Raw genomic sequence first — 18,301 nt, 5'->3', positions numbered from 1 at the left:
GAATGTGGCAAGGCGACTGCTTCTGTTGGGCAGTCGTCGAAACGCCCTCGGACCTCTTCTCCTACACCGACTGGGAAGGCTCCCAAGCACCCACGCGCGACGCTGTCCAAGCCGCCTAAGGCTCTGCCCAAGATGAAGATGGTTATCCCTACTATTTCCGGGTAATAATAAAACTTGCTTTCCTTCGTCGACCGTGGACAGATCCTTGGTCGATTCATTGAGCCAACTGACTGATTTTCGAGTTTGCAACGCTGCTACTTCTGAGATCCCCGCCAAGGACGACGACCAAGAGATGGAGGATGCTGTTACCTCCAACCTTGGTACGATTACTGACGTTCTGCTTTGAGTCGACTGAACATTTATTGCAACTCTGGTCGATTGAATGTTTCCCTTGTAGCCCCTCCTCATGTTATCGACCTCCCGGATGACGACGACAACGAACCGCTGAGAGTGAGGAGGAACAAGAGGGCGTCGGCTGACAAGACCCCCCAATCTGCTCCGGCGTCTGAGGCCGTAGCTCGGGATGGTGGTGACACCGCTCGGGCTTCTGTGACTTTCGCCATTCCTCTGACAAGTGTGCGGCCTTCGACGTCGACTGCGGATCCGCCTTCACTTTTTGCCGCGTACCCTGTCCCTGAGGACCAAGCGGCTGCCGCAAAAGAGGCTATACGCCAGGCGGGGATCATGATGGAGCAAGTGAAGGTGGCTCGGGAGGCCAGCCAAGCAGCTTATGACGCGAGCTCGGCTCTTCAGAGCAACGTCCAGGTCAGTCGACTCAACACTCGGTCTGTTATGATATGCTGTTTGAAGAATCTCTTTTCCGAAGATCTTTGTATCTGTACACCCACTGGGTGTGTCTGCCAATTCTTGGACGAGTGGGGGCACGCTAAGTGCACCCACTGGGTGTAGTCCCCGAGACTACGGTGGACTGCTGGTAGTCGACTGTAGTCTTTATATTGTGTTGCTGTAGCTGTATTTCTTCACTCGGTCTGGTCAGGCCATGTCGAATGGGACTGTATCCGGTCGACTGCGGGCAGTCGACTTTTTTTTACAGTGGGGGCAACCTGAGTGCACCCACTGGGTGTAGTCCCCGAGACTGCTGTCGAATGTTCTTGATTCGGCTGTAGTCTTAGAAACGTCATCATTGTCTCTTAGTTACTCGGAAGCAACTTATTTTGGACGTCTGTCGACTGATTTTTATTTTTACAGAAATCCTGCAAACTTGTAGCTCGCTATACTGAGTTGGAGAATCAGCAGATCCAGCTCAACCTTAACTTGAAGCTTGCTCAGGAGAATTTGAAGAAGGCGCAAGAAGAAGCAAAAGGTATGGCTGGTGAGGTTCTCCATTCTTGACGAGTGGATTTTCTTTCTTGTCCATTCTTGATGTTGATTTCACTCGACGCGCCGCAGATAAACTGGAGGAAGCTCTGAAGAAGAAGGATCAAGATCTTGCAGAGGCACAGAAGGAGGTCTTGGACAAAACGAGGCTTGCTGAAGAGAAAATGGCCTCGGTCGGAGCTCTTGAGCAGGAGAACTCCAGACTGAAAGCTGCTCTCGAGGTAGCCAATCAAGAGGTCAGCCGACTGAAGAATGACAATGTGGCTCTGCACGACAAGGTAGGTGAGCTGGCGGGGAAGAGGAACGATCTGGAGGCTTATCTCGGTGGACTCGCCAAGAAGCTGTTCGTCGTGCTCGAAGGTAATTACTCTGCCCCGACTGTCTTGCAGTTACCAAGTCTGTGTAGGGTCACTGTCTTATTCTTGAATCGTGTTTGCAGAATTCTGTCAGAACTTTGAAGAGGAGACCAGTCGAGTGGAGCCAGGCTTGGACCCTGCTAACTCCCTTGTGAAGGACGAGGCTGCAATGAACGTGCTCCGTCTGGAGTCTCGTATTGCCAGCGTGGTTGACTATCTTGCTCGACTGAAGGTTGCGATGTCGCGGATCGACACATCACTCTGGCCTGGGACAACGCTTCAGAACGACCTCGAGTCCCTGATGGCTCGACTTAATGAAGTCCCAGGTCAAGTGGCGGAATGGAAGAAATCTTCTGCTAGATGTGGTGCCGATGTCGCTCTGTCTCTGGTCCGCGTCCATTGCAAGGAGGCGCGAGAAGAAAAGCTGGCTGCCATCCAAGTTGCCAATACCAGGAAGCACAACTTTCAAGACTTCATGGAGACTTTCATTGCTGCTGCCACTCGTATTGCAGACGGGATCGACTTGGACGAGTTCGTCGCCCCTTCCAGTCCTCCTCCTGAGGAATGAAAAACTTTTATGCTTCACTTTAAATTTGCCTCGGAATGCCGAGTGGATTTGTAACCGTTAAACTCGGAGGGCTCGAGTACTTTGATCTGAGGTCTGGGACCTTTTAGGCTTTATCTGATCTTGATTTCTCGTTGAATATCTTCATGATTTGATTCGTCGAGTGGAACTTGATCTTCACGCGGAATAACCTTGTATTTGCGGCGCAACTCCGAAGGAGAAGGTAGCAGTCGACTTGCGCCTCGTCGTCCTTGCGGATTGGGTTGTGTCCTGTACTTAGGCGAGCACTGGGCTGCAGCTAAGCCTCCGAGTGGGAGGTTTGCTCTCCACTCGGTAGGATTTTTAAACACTTAGGCGAGCACTGGGCTGCAGCTAAGCCTCCAAGTGGGAGGTTCCACTCGGTAGGATTTTTAAATACTTAGGCGAGTACTTTGGACTAGAGCTAAGCCCCCGAGTGGGAGGTTTGCTCTTCACTCGGTAGGATTTTCAAATACTTAGGCGAGCACTGGGCTGTAGCTAAGCCCCCGAGTGGGAGGTTTGCTCTCCACTCGGTAGGATTTTCAAATACTTAGGCGAGTACTTTGGACTGCAACTAAGCCCCCGAGTGGGAGGTTTGCTCTCCACTCGGTAGGATTTTCAAACACTTAGACGAGCACTGGGCTGCAGCTAAGCCCCCGAGTGGGAGGTTTGCTCTCCACTCGGTAGGATTTTCAAACACTTAGGCGAGCACTGGGCTGCAGCTAAGCCCCCGAGTGGGAGGTTTGCTCTCCACTCGGTAGGATTTTCAAACACTTAGGCGAGCGCTGGGCTACAGCTAAGCCCCCGAGTGGGAGGTTTGCTCTCCACTCGGTAGGATTTTCAAACACTTAGGCGAGCACTGGGCTGCAGCTAAACCCCCGAGTGGGAGGTTTGCTCTCCACTCGGTAGGACTTTCAAACACTTAGGCGAGCACTGGGCTGTAGCTAAGCCCCCGAGTGGGAGGTTTGCTCTCCACTCGGTAGGATTTTCAAACACTTAGGCGAGCACTGGGCTGCAGCTAAGCCCCCGAGTGGGAGGTTTGCTCTCCACTCGGTAGGATTTTCAAACACTTAGGCGAGCGCTGGGCTGCAGCTAAGCCCTCGAGTGGGAGGTTTTCTGTCCACTCGGTAGGATTTTCAAACACTTAGGCGAGCACTGGGCTGCAGCTAAGCCCCCGAGTGGGAGGTTTGCTCTCCACTCGGTAGGATTTTCAAACACTTAGGCGAGCACTGGGCTGCAGCTAAGCCCCCGAGTGGGAGGTTTGCTCTCCACTCGGTAGGATTTTCAAACACTTAGGCGAGCGCTGGGCTGCAGCTAAGCCCCCGAGTGGGAGGTTTGCTCTCCACTCGGCAGGATTTTCAAACACTTAGGCGAGCACTGGGCTGCAGCTAAGCCCCCGAGTGGGAGTCTGGCTCATCACTCGGTAGGATTTTTATGCAAACTTAGGCGAAACGGATTCGCGGCTAAGCTACCCACTGGGGGATTTCGTACGTAAACAAAAGTGACAGCAATTATAGGAAGAACTGGGACACTCTTGTCTTTGATAAAAATAAACTACAGAAGTTTTTCTTATTACACCTCATCCAAGTGAGAATTCAAGTGTAAAATGGGCGGAGTAGTTCCGCATTCCAAGCTCGTGGCTCGTCGATCCGGCGACCAACGTTGTAGAGACGATATGCTCCATTGCGGAGGACTCCGGTGACGATGAAGGGGCCTTCCCAAGTAGGAGCAAGTTTGTGTGGTTTCTGTTGATCCACTCGGAGGACCAAATCTCCTTCTTGGAAGGCTCGGCTCTTCACATTTCTGGCATGGAATCGACGCAAGTCTTGCTGATAGATGGTCGATCTGATCATAGCCATTTCCCTCTCCTCCTCTAGGAGGTCGACTGTGTCTTGCCGGGCTTGCTCTGCTTCGTCTTGGTTATAAAGCTCGACTCTGGGGGCGTTGTGAAGTAGATCACTCGGCAGGACGGCTTCGGCTCCGTAAACCAGAAAGAATGGCGTTCTTCCAGTCGACCGGTTCGGGGTGGTCCTCAGTCCCCACAAAACTGACGGAAGCTCGTCGACCCAAGCCCCTGCTGCGTGCTTGAGATCACGCATCAGTCGAGGCTTCAGTCCTTTGAGAATCAGACCATTTGCTCTTTCAGCTTGTCCATTTGACTGGGGATGCGCGACCAACGCGTAGTCGACTCGTGTGCCTTGAGAGGCGCAGAAAGCTCTGAACTTGTCTAAATCGAAGTTTGACCCATTGTCAGTGATGATGCTGTGCGGGACCCCATATCTGAATATCAGCTCTCTGACGAAACTGATAGCAGTGCTAGCATCAAGATTTTTGATAGGCTTGGCTTCAATCCATTTGGTGAACTTGTCGACTGCCACAAGCACATGTGTGAATCCGCTCCTGCCTGTTCTCAGTGGACCAACCATGTCTAGTCCCCAAACAGCGAAGGGCCAGACGAGTGGAATGGTCTTCAAAGCTGATGCTAGCTTGTGCGACATGTTGGAGTAGAACTGGTAGCCTTCACACCTGTCGACTATCTCTTTCGCCATTTCGTTTGCCCTGGGCTAGCAAAAACCCGCTCGGTATGCTTTGGCCACGATGGTCCGAGAGGACGCATGGTGACCACAGGTCCCCGAGTGGATATCATCAAGGAGTATCTGACCTTCTTCTAGCGTTATGCACTTCTGACCGATTCCAGTTGCGCTTTCTCTATACAACTGTCCTTTTATGACTGTGAAAGCTTTAGATCGACGGACGATTTGTCGAGCCTCTTCTTCGTCCTCTGGAAGTTCTTTCCTCAAGATATACGCGATGTATGGTATCGTCCAGTCGGGAGTGATTGCCAAGACCTCCATGACTAGGTCGACCACAGCAGGAATTTCGACTTCAGTCGGATCTGTGGCACTTTTCGGTTGCGGGGCTTCTTCTGTAAAAGGATCCTCTTGGACTGACAGCGAGCGGATGTGCTCCAAAAACACATTGCTGGGAATGGCTTCTCTCTTGGAGCCTATCTTTGCCAGATCGTCAGCTACTTGGTTTTTCAGTTGGGGGATGTGATGAAGCTCTAACCCCTCGAATTTCTTTTCTAGCTTTCTTACTGCGTTGCAGTAGCCAGTCATAGCTGGGCTTCTGACGTCCCACTCCTTCATCACCTGATTAACCACCAAATCTGAGTCGCCGTAGACCATGAGGCGCCGGACGCCGAGTGAAATGGCCATGCGCAACCCATACAAGAGTGCTTCGTATTCTGCTTCATTATTGGAGGAATCGAAGTGAATCTGGAGAACATATCTAAGCTTATCTCCTCGGGGGGAGACCAATACTACCCCAGCACCGGAACCATTCAACATCTTAGATCCATCGAAGAACATGGTCCAGTGCTCCGAGTGAACTTGAGTCGGAAGCTGCTGTTCAATCCACTCGGCGACGAAATCTGCAATTGCTTGGGACTTGATAGCCTTCTTTGCTTCAAACTTGATATCTAGGGGAAGGAGTTCAATCGCCCACTTCTCCACTTGACCAGTTGCATCTCTGTTGTGCAAAATCTCTGACAGTGGAGCGTTGCTGACGACTGTAATGGAATGGTCAGAGAAGTAGTGTGCAACCTTCTTCGTGGTCATGTAAATCCCATATACAAGCTTCTGGTAATGGGGATATCTTTGCTTCGAAGGGGTCAAAACTTCAGACACATAATATACTGGGCGCTGAACTCTGAAGGCCTTTCCTTCTTCTTCCCGCTCGACCGTAAGTACTATACTGACAACTTGTCCCGTGGCCGCAATGTAAAGCAGCAGAGGCTCTTTAATGATTGGGGCAGCAAGCACCGGCTGGGTGGAGAGCAGAGCTTTGAGCTCTGCGAACGCTGCATCAGCTTCTGGAGTCCACTCGAACTTGTCAGACTTCTTCATCAGTCGGTAAAGAGGCAACACCTTTTCAACGAGACGAGAAATGAATCGACTTAGAGCGGCCAAGCAACCTGTAAGCTTCTGGACATCGTGTACACGCACAGGGCGCTTCATCCGGAATATGGTGCCAACTTTCTCGGGATTGGCGTCGATTCCTCGTTCGGAAACGAGAAAACTGAGTAACTTTCCACCTGGAACTCCGAACGTGCACTTTGATGGATTGAGCTTGATATCATATCTCCTGAGGTTAGCAAAGGTTTCGGCAAGGTCAGTCAGTAGGTCGGAACCTTTCCGTGACTTAACCACAATATCATCCATGTATGCTTCTATGTTCCGACTGATCTGAGTGAGCAAACACTTCTGAATCATCCTCATGAACGTGGCTCCAACATTCTTGAGGCCGAAGGGCATGGTGATGTAACAGAAGCACCCGAATGGGGTGATGAAATCTGTTTTGATCTCGTCGGGTCCATACAGACGGATCTGATGGTACCCTGAATAAGCATCTAGAAAAGACAAACGCTCACACCCCGCGGTCGAGTCGACTACCTGGTCGATGCGGGGGAGAGGGAAATGATCTTTCGGGCAGGCCCGATTGATATGTTTAAAGCTAATGCACATGCGAAGTGACTTGTCCTTCTTGGGGACCATGACAACATTGGCGAGCCACTCGGAGTGGTAAATCTCTCGGATGAACTCCGCTACTAAGAGCCGAGCCACCTCCTTGCCAATAGCTTTTCTCTTCTGGACGGCGGACCGCCGAAGATGTTCTTTCACAGGCTTGAACTTCGGGTCGACTCGTAGACGGTGCTCAGCCAGCCCCCTGGGAACTCCAGGCATGTCAGAAGGCTTCCATGCGAAGACGTCCCAGTTCTCACGGAGGAACTGGATCAGCGCTTCTTCCTATTTGGAGTCGAGCGTCGTTGAGATGTGAGTCGGAGCAGCATTGGGGTCGGACGGCTGAATGTGAACTGGCTTAGTTTCACCGGACGACTGAAAAGCTGATTCTGAAGCTGGCTTCTTGGCTCACAGCAATTCATTCGGATCGGCAGTCTTCTGGTACTCTTGCAGTTTGACTACTGACATCTGAGCATCAGCGATCTTTGGTCCTTCTAAAAACACTCCTCTGCTTTCTTTCGATTGCCTGTAACGGTGATCACACCTTTGGGGCTGGGCATCTTCAACTTGAGATACACGTAGCACGGTCGAGCCATGAAGCGTGCATAAGCTGGCCGGCCTAGAATAGCATGATAAGCACTTTGGAAGTCCACAACCTCAAATGTCAACTTTTCCTTGCAGTAATTCTTTGAATCACCGAAAACCACATCGAGAGCAATCTGGCCGAGTGACTCGGCTTTCTTTCCAGGAATGACTCCATGGAAACTCATGTTGCTGGTACTGAGCCTGGACATCGGAATGCCCATCCCTTTCAACGTTTCTGCATACAGTATGTTCAGGCCGCTGCCACCATCCATCAGGACATTGGTCAGTCAAGTGCCTTCGACAATTGGATCGACCACCAGAGCTTGCCTCCCAGGGGTGGCAATGTGCGCAGGGTGATCGGACTGGTCGAACGTGATGGCAGTCTGAGACCACTTCAGGTAGCTGGGTGTTGCCGGGGCAACCATATTCACTTCATGGTTAATGACTTTCAGTCGACTTTTGCTTTCGACATCAGCAAAAATCATCAAGGTGGAATTGACTTGGGGGTATCCATCGTCACTATCTTCTTTGTCCTCAACTCTGTCTGACTCTTTTTCCTTGTCTTTGGACTGCTTGCCCTGAAACTACTGGATCAGGAGCCGGCACTATCGAGTGGTATGCTTTGGGTAAATAAAATTGCCCTCTTCATCTTTCTTGGTGTGGATGTGACATGGCAGATCCAAAACATCATTTCCATCTTGATCCTTGACTTTCTTGGGGTTCCAGGGCCCCTTGGGTTTTCCCTTGAATTTTCCCTGGGTTACGGCCAGGGCCTCCCCAGGAGCGGCTGGCTCGGCCTTCCGCTTCTGCTTCCGACTGGAATTGCCTCCGGTTTCCTGGGCGATTGCTTTCTGCTTGCCACTCCGGAGTCGATCTTCATCTTCTCCGTTAGCGTACTTGGTGGCAATTTCCATCATCCGATTCAGAGACATTTCTCTGGTCCGACCGAATTTCAGGTTCAGCTCTCTATTCTTGACGCCTTCTTTAAAGGCACAAACTGCTTGGTGATCCGGTACATTCTCAACTGTGTGATGCAAAGTGATCCACCTCTGGATGTAATCCCTTAGAGTTTCACTCGGTTTCTGCACGCAAGACCGCAATTCTGTAAGGCCTGCTGGTCGCTTGCATGTTCCTTCAAAGGTCGTGACAAACACTCGAGAGAGATCCTCCCAAGTGTAGATGCTGCTGGGTGCTAACTGATTCAGCCATGCTCTGGCTGAGCCCTCTAACAGGAGAGGCAAATGCTTCATAGCCACCTCATCATTGCCGCCACCAATCTGGACAGCCACTCGATAGTCTTCGAGCCAAGTGTCAGGCTTAGACTCGCCGGTGAACTTGCTGACTCCAGTCGCCAACCGGAAGTTGGGAGGAATCACTGCGGCCCTGATGGCTCGACTGAAACACTCTGGCCCCGAAACACGTACTCTGCCGCTGGCAGGCGCATCCCTGTCGTGGCCTTCTCGGTGAGCTCTGTTCCTGTCAACCAGACCCTGAACGAGGATGGATCTCGCATCAAAGCCTGGGTCCCTAGGGTCGACTGGAACTCTCCGCCCAACACTATGAGGGTGCATGTCATCCTGTTGTCGAGGCGCATATGACCCGCTCCTCGGGGGAGGGGTTGGCACTCGACGTCGATTGAACCAATGATCATACTGCTCATTTCTCCTATACTGATCGTGCCGATCTCCACGTCCCTCACGCCTCGGGGGCGATCTTGGGCTGTGAGCCGACTGGACTGTATCCGTTGCAACGGATCGACTGTGGATCCTATTCCGCGACTGAGAAACGGCGGAATTCTGGTTTCCCGCTGCCCGGAGCAACGCTCTGATTTGCAACAAGCCCCTGCCAGCCTCCGACCGGGAGGGCTGAATCGATTCTGCTATACGGGCCGCGGCTGCCAAATTCTGAACTGGAGTTCGATATACCTGCGTAGGCGGGAAGAGCTGACGCCGACTGGACTCGGGAGCTCGCAGACGCGCTTGCTCGTCGAGTGTTCGCTGGAGATTCTCCAGTCGAGTGCGCTCGGCCAAGTTAGCCAAGCGCGCGTCTTCCAAGGCTTGGGCCTCGGGGGTTTCTCCGACGATAGGAGTGCGGAGCGCATCCACGTTCCGGCAACGAAGCTCCTCTCGCTGCAACGACGTGAGAGGTTCGGGGAGATACTCATCGTGGGGATGCGACGGGTCGCCCCCACCCGCGCCTCCACCGGTGCGAGGGAAACCGGGAGGACTGTGTGTTCCATCGACCGCCAGAACCTCAGCCGTCGGGTCGCTACTGCCGCACTCGGATGCGGTCTCCGCGGAGCCAGTCGAACAGGCCGTAGAGGGATTCGTCGGGCTCGATTGCCGCGACTTGTGGGGCTGCCGACTGGCGGGCCACGACATGCCTCACCCACCTCTGAAGTCTCGACCGGCCGGAGCGCTTGCGCCGGTGGGAGACAGGGCGGGAAGATGACACGGGAGCCGACTGATACTGGGTCGACGGCTGCCGCAGGAGGACGCCACGAACACATGCGCGGAAGTGCGTCGCACCACGGACGGGGAGGGCGTCAATGTCGAGTGGAGCCTCCTGAAGCCAAGCGGAGTTGTCGGTGATGAAGGTGAGTGCGCCGAGACGGATCTCGCGGCCCTCCACCAAATCTCCGCACGAAAACATGATCAAAGGGATCGGAAAAATCGGAACTTCTCCAACTAGGCGCTAAGACTCCTGCCCCACGGTGGGCGCCAACTGTCGTGGTTCTAACTCTGACAGTGAGGTAGGAGGGTATGTATGGAGAGGCTAGATCTCAGCTATGGAGAAGTTGTGAATACACCAGGATGTACGAGTTCAGGCCCTTCGCGGAGGAAGTAACAGCCCTATGTCTCGGTGCTCGGAGGCGGTCGACTGGATTATGTGTGTATGGATTACAGGGGTGCCAACCCTTCATACTGAGGAGGGGGGTGGCTTATATAGAGTTCGCCGGCCCTCTCCTCCCCTCAGTGATGCAGGGTTTAAGGTACATTTAAGGTTGGGCGTTACTGGTAATGCCCCTAATAAAGTGCTATAATGACCATAAAGACTACTTAATAGCCGACCGTTTGCCTGCGGAGTGACTTTAGGTCTCCTGGCAGTCGAGTGGTTGGCTTCATGGTCGAGTGATAGCTTCTTGGTCGAGTGTCTTGAACCCGTCGAGTGGGATACCTTCAAGTCGATTGAAAGGTGACTTCTTCTAGGGATGTCCTTGGGTAGGGCTCTTTGGACAGGTCTGTGCCCCTACCCTACGTACATAGCTTCATCAGAGGGCGCGCCCAGGGGGGTGGGCGCGCCCCCTACCTCGTGGCTTCCTCGAGGCTTCCCTTACGTGGACTCCAAGTCTCCCGGGTTGCTTCCCTTCCAAAAATAAGTTCCGTGAAGTTTTAGGTCAATTGGACTCCGTTTGATTTTCCTTTTCTGCGATATTTTAAAACAAGGTAAAAACAGAAACTGGCACTTGGCTCTGGGTTAATAGGTTAGTCCCAAAAATGATATAAAAGTGTATAATAAAGCTCATAAACATCCAAAACAGTAGATAATATACCATGGAGCAATCAAAAATTATAGATACGTTAGAGACGTATCACGCGCCTCCGCTGCTGAGTCGCCTCGCTGCGGACCAACTTCGCTGCGGCTAGACCAGGTCACCGCCGCGTCACACTGCCTCTGGTTCCAACCTGGAACCCACGCATTAATGTGTGCCCACCTCTGAGTTACCTTGTGCCGACCCCGCGGGACTGCGTCAAGCCGGCTGCCCGCCTCTGCCGCTGTTGGCGGGTCACCACCATCTATAACCGTTACAGCAAAAGGGCAGCCATCCTGTCGACCCTGCAAGCACGCCCTTGTTTCTGCTGCACTTCGCCCCGAGCCGCTGGCTGTCTTTGCCTCGCACCGTTAAAGCTGGCGCTATGAACCGCTCCTCTGACCTCGCCGATGAACCCATGTCTCCGTGGCCTTGTTGAAACGCCATTACCGACTGTGACTCCGTTTCAGGTCAGCGTTGTTAACCCACCGTCGCGGGCTGGTCGGAGTCAAGCCGGATCTCTGCCGTAGTCCTTGACTTGTGTGCCCTCTAAATAAATACAAATAGGGGATGGGTGATAACCAGCCAGGGTGGAATTTTGTTGACTCACCACAACAGACCAGAAAGTGCCTCGCGTTCTATGAGCCAAGTACAACAACAACTTGAGGTTGAAGTGAACCAACTAATTGATGTGATGTACAAGAATGACACAAGCATGGGAATTAAGATGCATGCAGATACCAAAGAAGATAAGCTGGTATGTGTAGAGGAACAAAACAGCTTGGACGGTGCGTATAGGAATCAGTCAAAGCTAAACATGATTAGCCAAGGCCAAAGCAATCATGTATTGGTGTCCAAAAGGTGATATCCATCTGAGTCTATTATTTAGTATATATTGTTTTTTGTCAAAGAACAATTACTTTGGTCTATATATTTTCATGTGCAGGACAAAATTGATTACTGCAAACGTGATTGTCATGTCACGGAGTTTTGTTGAATAACTCATGCTAGGATATACAATGAGTGTTGTGAAGATCATCAACTCGCCACCTTACCTCCAGCTTCAACATATTACAGTGTTCTGTTGTTCAATTATATGCCAGGTCATATCTCCAGTAAATATCACGGTCAAAGTATGGAGAGTCTCAAGCCAGCTCCTCGAGTTATCTTAAGACTCTGGGGCTACAGTGACATGACTTAGCAAACATGGTGAGATTCAAGACCCCAGGACAATGGAGGGAAAGATAACCCGGTCCTGGAGGCTACTGCTATATTGATGAAAATCTAAAGGCCGTCAGAAAATTTCTGGCTTAAAAAGTATATGACAACTATAAAATCCCGGCTCAATGAAGGAGTTCCGGGTCATCAGAAAGGATTCCGGTTTAAAATCCAACTCAAGGGAAATCAGTCCTACTGAAGCTCTCAAATATCTGGTTTACAAGACAGCTCAAGGGAAAACTGTTTATCATAAAGCTCTAAAGCTCTTAAATCCAGTTCAAAATCCGGTTTAAGAGGAATATGTCTCCCACACAGCTTTGAAGCTCTCAATATCCGGTTCAAAATTCGGTTCAAGAAGAATTTATCTCTTGCAAAAAAGTTAAAGGTTGCCGAAGAGGACCTGTTGCCATGATGCGCAGTTCAAATATGGGTATCCCGCCTTATTGGCTTATCGTATTATTGATCACATGGGGGCTTCCTGCTCATTGAAGCAAAGTTATGATTACCCTTTGATCCGGCTTATTGGCCACAAAAAAAGAGCTTGGGGGCTTCTACCCAGGTTAAAGGGACCAAAGAGAGTCTGTTGCAAAAGCACAACTCAAACATAGGTACCCCTTGAGCACCGCTCAAAATATTGCTTGGGGGCTCTTTTGTTCTAAAGAACAAAGAGTCGGTAACCTTGTGATAGGCTATAAAAATCCAGGCTTGGAAGCTAGGTGTATTCACCTAAAACCCCGGGTTATCCTGCCTGTATGCCAGATGCTTCTCCATCAGGTAATCCTGATTGACCCGCCGAACTCTTAACAGTCAATCTTTTAAACAAGACCCTGAACTCATTAAGGTTAAAACGCCGGTTTGTCATGTGAGGGAATGTTTTACGGAAAGCAAGGAGAAGCTCAGGCTGATAAAGCCGCCTTCCTTGAAACTTGGATAAATTGGCCTGTGATGCACGATGCTACTCTGACCCCGCGTACTCCTGATAAGTCTACCTTTAAATAAGAACTAAACTTATCTGGGTTAAAATGTCGATTGGGTAATCTGAGTGCCGGCTCACGGAAAGCACGTACCTTCCAGTGGCTAATGCTAGTTTCATTGAAGAAGATATTTTGGCTTGGCGGCCTATGAAAGCCTTGGATTTTCTGTTGTTTGATTTGAACGTCTTTTTGAGATTTTTTTCTTGTGACATAGTAATACATGGTTGAAAACCAATAAGGCTTATAATGCCTTCTGAGTCATATATGACATTAACCGGTGTTCATTGACCCGGCCTGGTCTTCAACTATAAGTCGCCAGTATGAGATAACTTCCGGTGTTTATTAACCCGGCTTGGTCTTCGACTATAAGTCGATAGTATGAAATAAAGATAATATCCAGTGTTTATTAACCCGGTCCGGCTTTGTTCATCAGCCGGCAATCTCTGATAATTACCAGTGTCCAAAGTCTTGGGTTATCACCCTTACTACACTGGATTGGTAAACCTACAGTGTGATCAAATATCACAGGAACCGGTTTTTAAACCGGGTTATATTATTCAAATCTTTAGTAGCCAACATGGCTGGATTTTTATTATGGTTATCAATAACCAGTATTATGATTGAGGTTTTCAAAGTCGCTTTTAGCGCAATGGCTATTATTTTATCAATGGATATGATTTATTCTACAATAGAAGGAATAGTCCCGAGTTGTTGCAGGCTTACAACCCGGTACTTGAGGGCTACATTATTCAAGTTGAGATTACATCAAATATGCAAGTCTCATGTCACTACAAGCATGTACCATGACACTTGGGGGCTAATGCAAAGTCATTTTTACTGACCTTATTGAAGACCCGACTCATCACATCATAATAAGCCGGCCCTAGGGGGGGCTACCAATTTCTCCTATCAAAAATTTAAGGTACACAAGCTTTAATCCATTATATTGAAAGGTTTATTGCTCAGTTGGTAGAGTACAAAGCTCTTAAGCTTGTGGATGTGGGTTCAAGCCTCATGGTGGGTGAGGGAGTCCTGGATTAGGGGGTCTCCAGACAGCCGGACTATATCCTTTGGCCAGACTGTTGGACTATAAAGATACAAGATTGAAGACTTCGTCTCGTGTCCGGATGGGACTCTACTTGGCGTGGAAGGCAAGCTAGGCAATACGGATATGTATATCTCCTCCTTTGTAACCGACCTTGTGTAACCCTAGCCCTCTCCGGTGTCTATATAAACCGGAGGGTTTTAGTCCGTAGGACAACATACAATCATACCATAGGCTAGCTTTTAGGGTTTAGCCTCTCTGATCTTGTGGTAGATCTACTCTTGTACTACCCATATCATCAATATTAATCAAGCAGGACATAGGGTTTTACCTCCATCAAGAGGGCCCGAACATGGGTAAAACATTGTGTCCCCTGCCTCCTGTTACCACCTGCCTTAGACGCACAGTTCGGGACCCCCTACCCGAGATCCACCGGTTTTGACACCGACATTGGTGCTTTCATTGAGAGTTCCTCTGTGCCGTCGCCAGAAGGAAGGATGTCTCGTCTCGTCTTTAAAGACGGTACTACTGTTGGGGGAGCTTTGGCTGTCGGCCAAACTCTCCGGCTAGGCGGGTTCATCATGACCGCCTGTTCGGCCGCCGCGCCGACGATGAATTCTCAGGTCATCGAAAACAGCCTCCACGTCAAATCGGCACTCGCCGAACAGATGGATCCAATGGAGCTCTCCTTCTTAAACAAGCTCTTGGATCGCATCTCCGCCTTGGGAGTCGCTACAGACTATGATCGGATTGGGCTTAAACCCGATCAAAGGGAGATTAACTCTCCACCGGTCACCCATCATATTGCAGTGGTGGAGGAACAATGCGGCGACCTTTCCTCTATCCTGAGGAACAAATATGTCCAGATTCCCGAGCTCTCCAAGCCGGACGCCCGTTCGCGGGAGGACAACACCCAATCCCTGAACTTAGAGTCAGGCAGCGGGCCAGGATTATCGGGTCACACCCCGGAACCGGAACTTTCAAAATTGGAAAATTCCTCGGCCCCTGGATCCCAGCTCAGGTGAGGGTTCGGATTCAATTCCACCCACCCACCCAAACATAAGCGATCTTTCCCACATCAGGCAAGAGCCCCAGGAAACAGTACATCACTATTGGGCCAGATTCCTCCTTGCGATGAACAAGGTTAAGGACTGTCGCGAGGAAGACGCAATCCTATTTTTCTGCAATAATTGCACGGACAAGGGAATCCTTAACGCCATAAATCGCCGTGAGATAACACGCTTCATTGATTTGGTGTCCATAGTACGAAAGTACTGTGCGATGGAAAGTTCCTGGAAAACCGAAGTAAACTTTTGGGATAATCCGGCCCTGAATACAAACCCAGTCCAAAACAAAAGGGTGCATTATCACAATACACCCGGGTCAACTACCAAAAAGCAAAAACCCTCTACAGGGTATGGAACCGTACTGGAAGGATGGCTCAACGGACCCCGCAAAATTCATAGTATAGCGGATACAATACCAACGCACAGCCTTAGAGCATGTTGGATACTCCGGCAGGTGGCCAAAAGTGGTGAGGATCTTCTTATCCCACATACCACGGAGCACCATCCAGTGGATAACAATACGGTGTTAACAGTGTTCGAGACCTTTCGTCAAATAACAGGCGCAAGCGAACACTCCGCAGCATGGCCGAAATCTGCCACGTAGCAGCAACAAATCCATGGAGTGACACGGCTATTACCTTCAATGCCAGTGACGAACCCAAATTCTGAACAGCCCGAGCACCAGCCACACTGGTCCTCGGTCCAATCATGGACGGCTTTCGACTCACCAAAGTCCTCATGGACGGCGGTAGCGGACTAAACCTCATCTATTAGGAAAACCTTCAAAAGATGGAAATAGAATGGAACCGCATCGAGCAAAGTAGCACAACCTTTAGAGGAATTATCCCCAGTCGGGAAGCACGCTGTGCTGGGAAAATCACACTAGATGTGGTATTCGGCACACCGAATAATTACAGGTCCGAAGAAATTACATTCCAAGTGGCCCCATTCAGCAGTGGTTATCACGCTCTTTTAGGACGGGAGGCATTCACAATCTTCCAAGCCGTACCCCATTACGGGTACATGAAGCTCAAAATGCCCGGGCCCAATGGAATCATCACTCTCGCCAGCGATCCGGACACAGCACTCCGCGCCGAAAACAAAACAGCCGCATTGGCCCTCAAGGCACTATCCGAAGCCCTCTCGGCCGAGGAATTAACTACTCTACGCTCCACAGTGGACAGGGACGATGTGATACTCGACAAGATATCCAAGTCCACCTCTTTTAAACCAGCAGATGAAATAGTCATATTCCAAGTCCACCCAACGGACCCTACGAAAACAGCCTCCATTGGGGCACAGCTAAGCCCCGCTGTGGACGCCGCGCTACGAGAGTTCTTGCGCGAGAACTGGGACATATTCGCCTGGCATCCCTCAGACATGCCAGGAATCCCACGCAGGCTAGCCGAGCATAGCCTCAATATCCTAAAGGGATTCAAGCTGGTCAAGCAAGCTCTCCGACGTTTCTCTGAACCTAAGAGACAGGCCATGGGAGAGGAACTAGCCAAGTTATTGAAGGCCGGATTCATCAAAGAAATAAAACACCCGGACTGGCTAGCAAACCTGGTGATGGTACCAAAGAAGGACAAATCCTGGCGCCTTTGTGTCGACTTCAAAGACCTCAATAAAGCTTGCCCAAAGGATCCCTTCCCCCTCCCACGCATCGATCAAATCATTGATGCTACTGCAGGACACGAGTCATTGTGTTTCCTTGATGCATACTCCGGTTACCACCAAATCAAGATGGCGGAGTCCGACCAAGCCGCAACGGCATTCATCACACCATACGGTCCCTTCTGTTTTAACACAATGCCTTTTGGGCTCAAAAACGCCGGCGCAACATATCAGCGCATGATTCAGACATGTCTGGAGAAACAAATCGGCAAAACAGTAGAGGCATACGTAGACGATGTGGTCGTCAAAACCAAACACGTCGACTCTTTGATAGACGACTTGAGGCTCACATTCGACAACCTCTGAACATATGACATCAAGCTCAATCCGGAAAAATGTGTTTTCGGCGTACCAGCCGGAAAGCTCCTCGGATTCATTGTCTCCAGTAGATGTATTGAAGCTAATCCGGCCAAAATCCGAGCGTTGTCACAGTTGGCTACCCCAACAGACCTCAAACAAATCCAGAAGCTAACTGGATGCGTGCTGGCTCTAAGCCGCTTTATCTCCCGCTTGGGAGAAAAGGCTTTACTCCTTTATTGCCTCCTTCGGTGCACCGAACACTTTGAGTGGACGGACACGGCCATAGCCGGATTGGAAGAAATAAAGGCCATTCTGGCAACCAACCCGATCCTGGCTGCACCAAACATCGGTGAACCAATGATGTTGTACATTGCGGCAACTCATCAAGTTGTAAGCGCGGTGCTCGTTGTCGAACGGTAAGCGGACGGACACAAATTCCCTCTTTAAAAGTTGGTATACTATGTATCCACTGTCCTCACTCCATGCAAATCACGGTACCCGCATTACCAAAAAATAGCATATGCGGTATTCATGGCATCGCGAAAACTGCGACACTACTGTAACATCCCTAGCCTTGCCATGCACTTGGACTAGCTTGGTTGCTGCATCATGTCTAAATTTCTTTTAAACTTGAAATGGGGATTGTTCAAACCCTAGCACCAGATCAAATCAAATAGGTTCAACCTAAAATAATCTTCAATGAACCCAAAATGCCTTTGGAAATGTTCATGATTTTTGATAAAGGTGAAAACCTCTGCCAAAAATGATGAGCATATTTCTTGGCCATTTATGGATTTTTGAATTAACTCATATTGTATTTGAATTGGGGCATTTAAATTCTATAAATATTTTAAATGCTCTAATAATGCTGAAAAGTAGTTGAGGGCTGTTGGGAATAATCCAGTATGTGCCCACAATTTATTTCAGGATTTTATAAAGTGGTTTAGTATTTTACTAAATCCAAAAAAACAAAGACAGAAAATAGAAAACATAAATAAAAGAGTGAGAGAGAAGGACTCACCTGGTCTCACCTGCAGCCCACCTGGCCGGCCCAGTCGGCCAGCCCAGCCACCTGGCCTAGCCCACCTCCTCCTGTCGTCTTCCTC

Source organism: Triticum urartu, chromosome 1A, assembly GCF_056163025.1.
Source record: "Triticum urartu cultivar PI428250 chromosome 1A, HENAU_Tu73, whole genome shotgun sequence".
In the NCBI taxonomy this organism is placed as follows: Eukaryota; Viridiplantae; Streptophyta; class Magnoliopsida; order Poales; family Poaceae; genus Triticum; species Triticum urartu.
Note: the sequence above shows the minus strand (reverse complement) of the source record.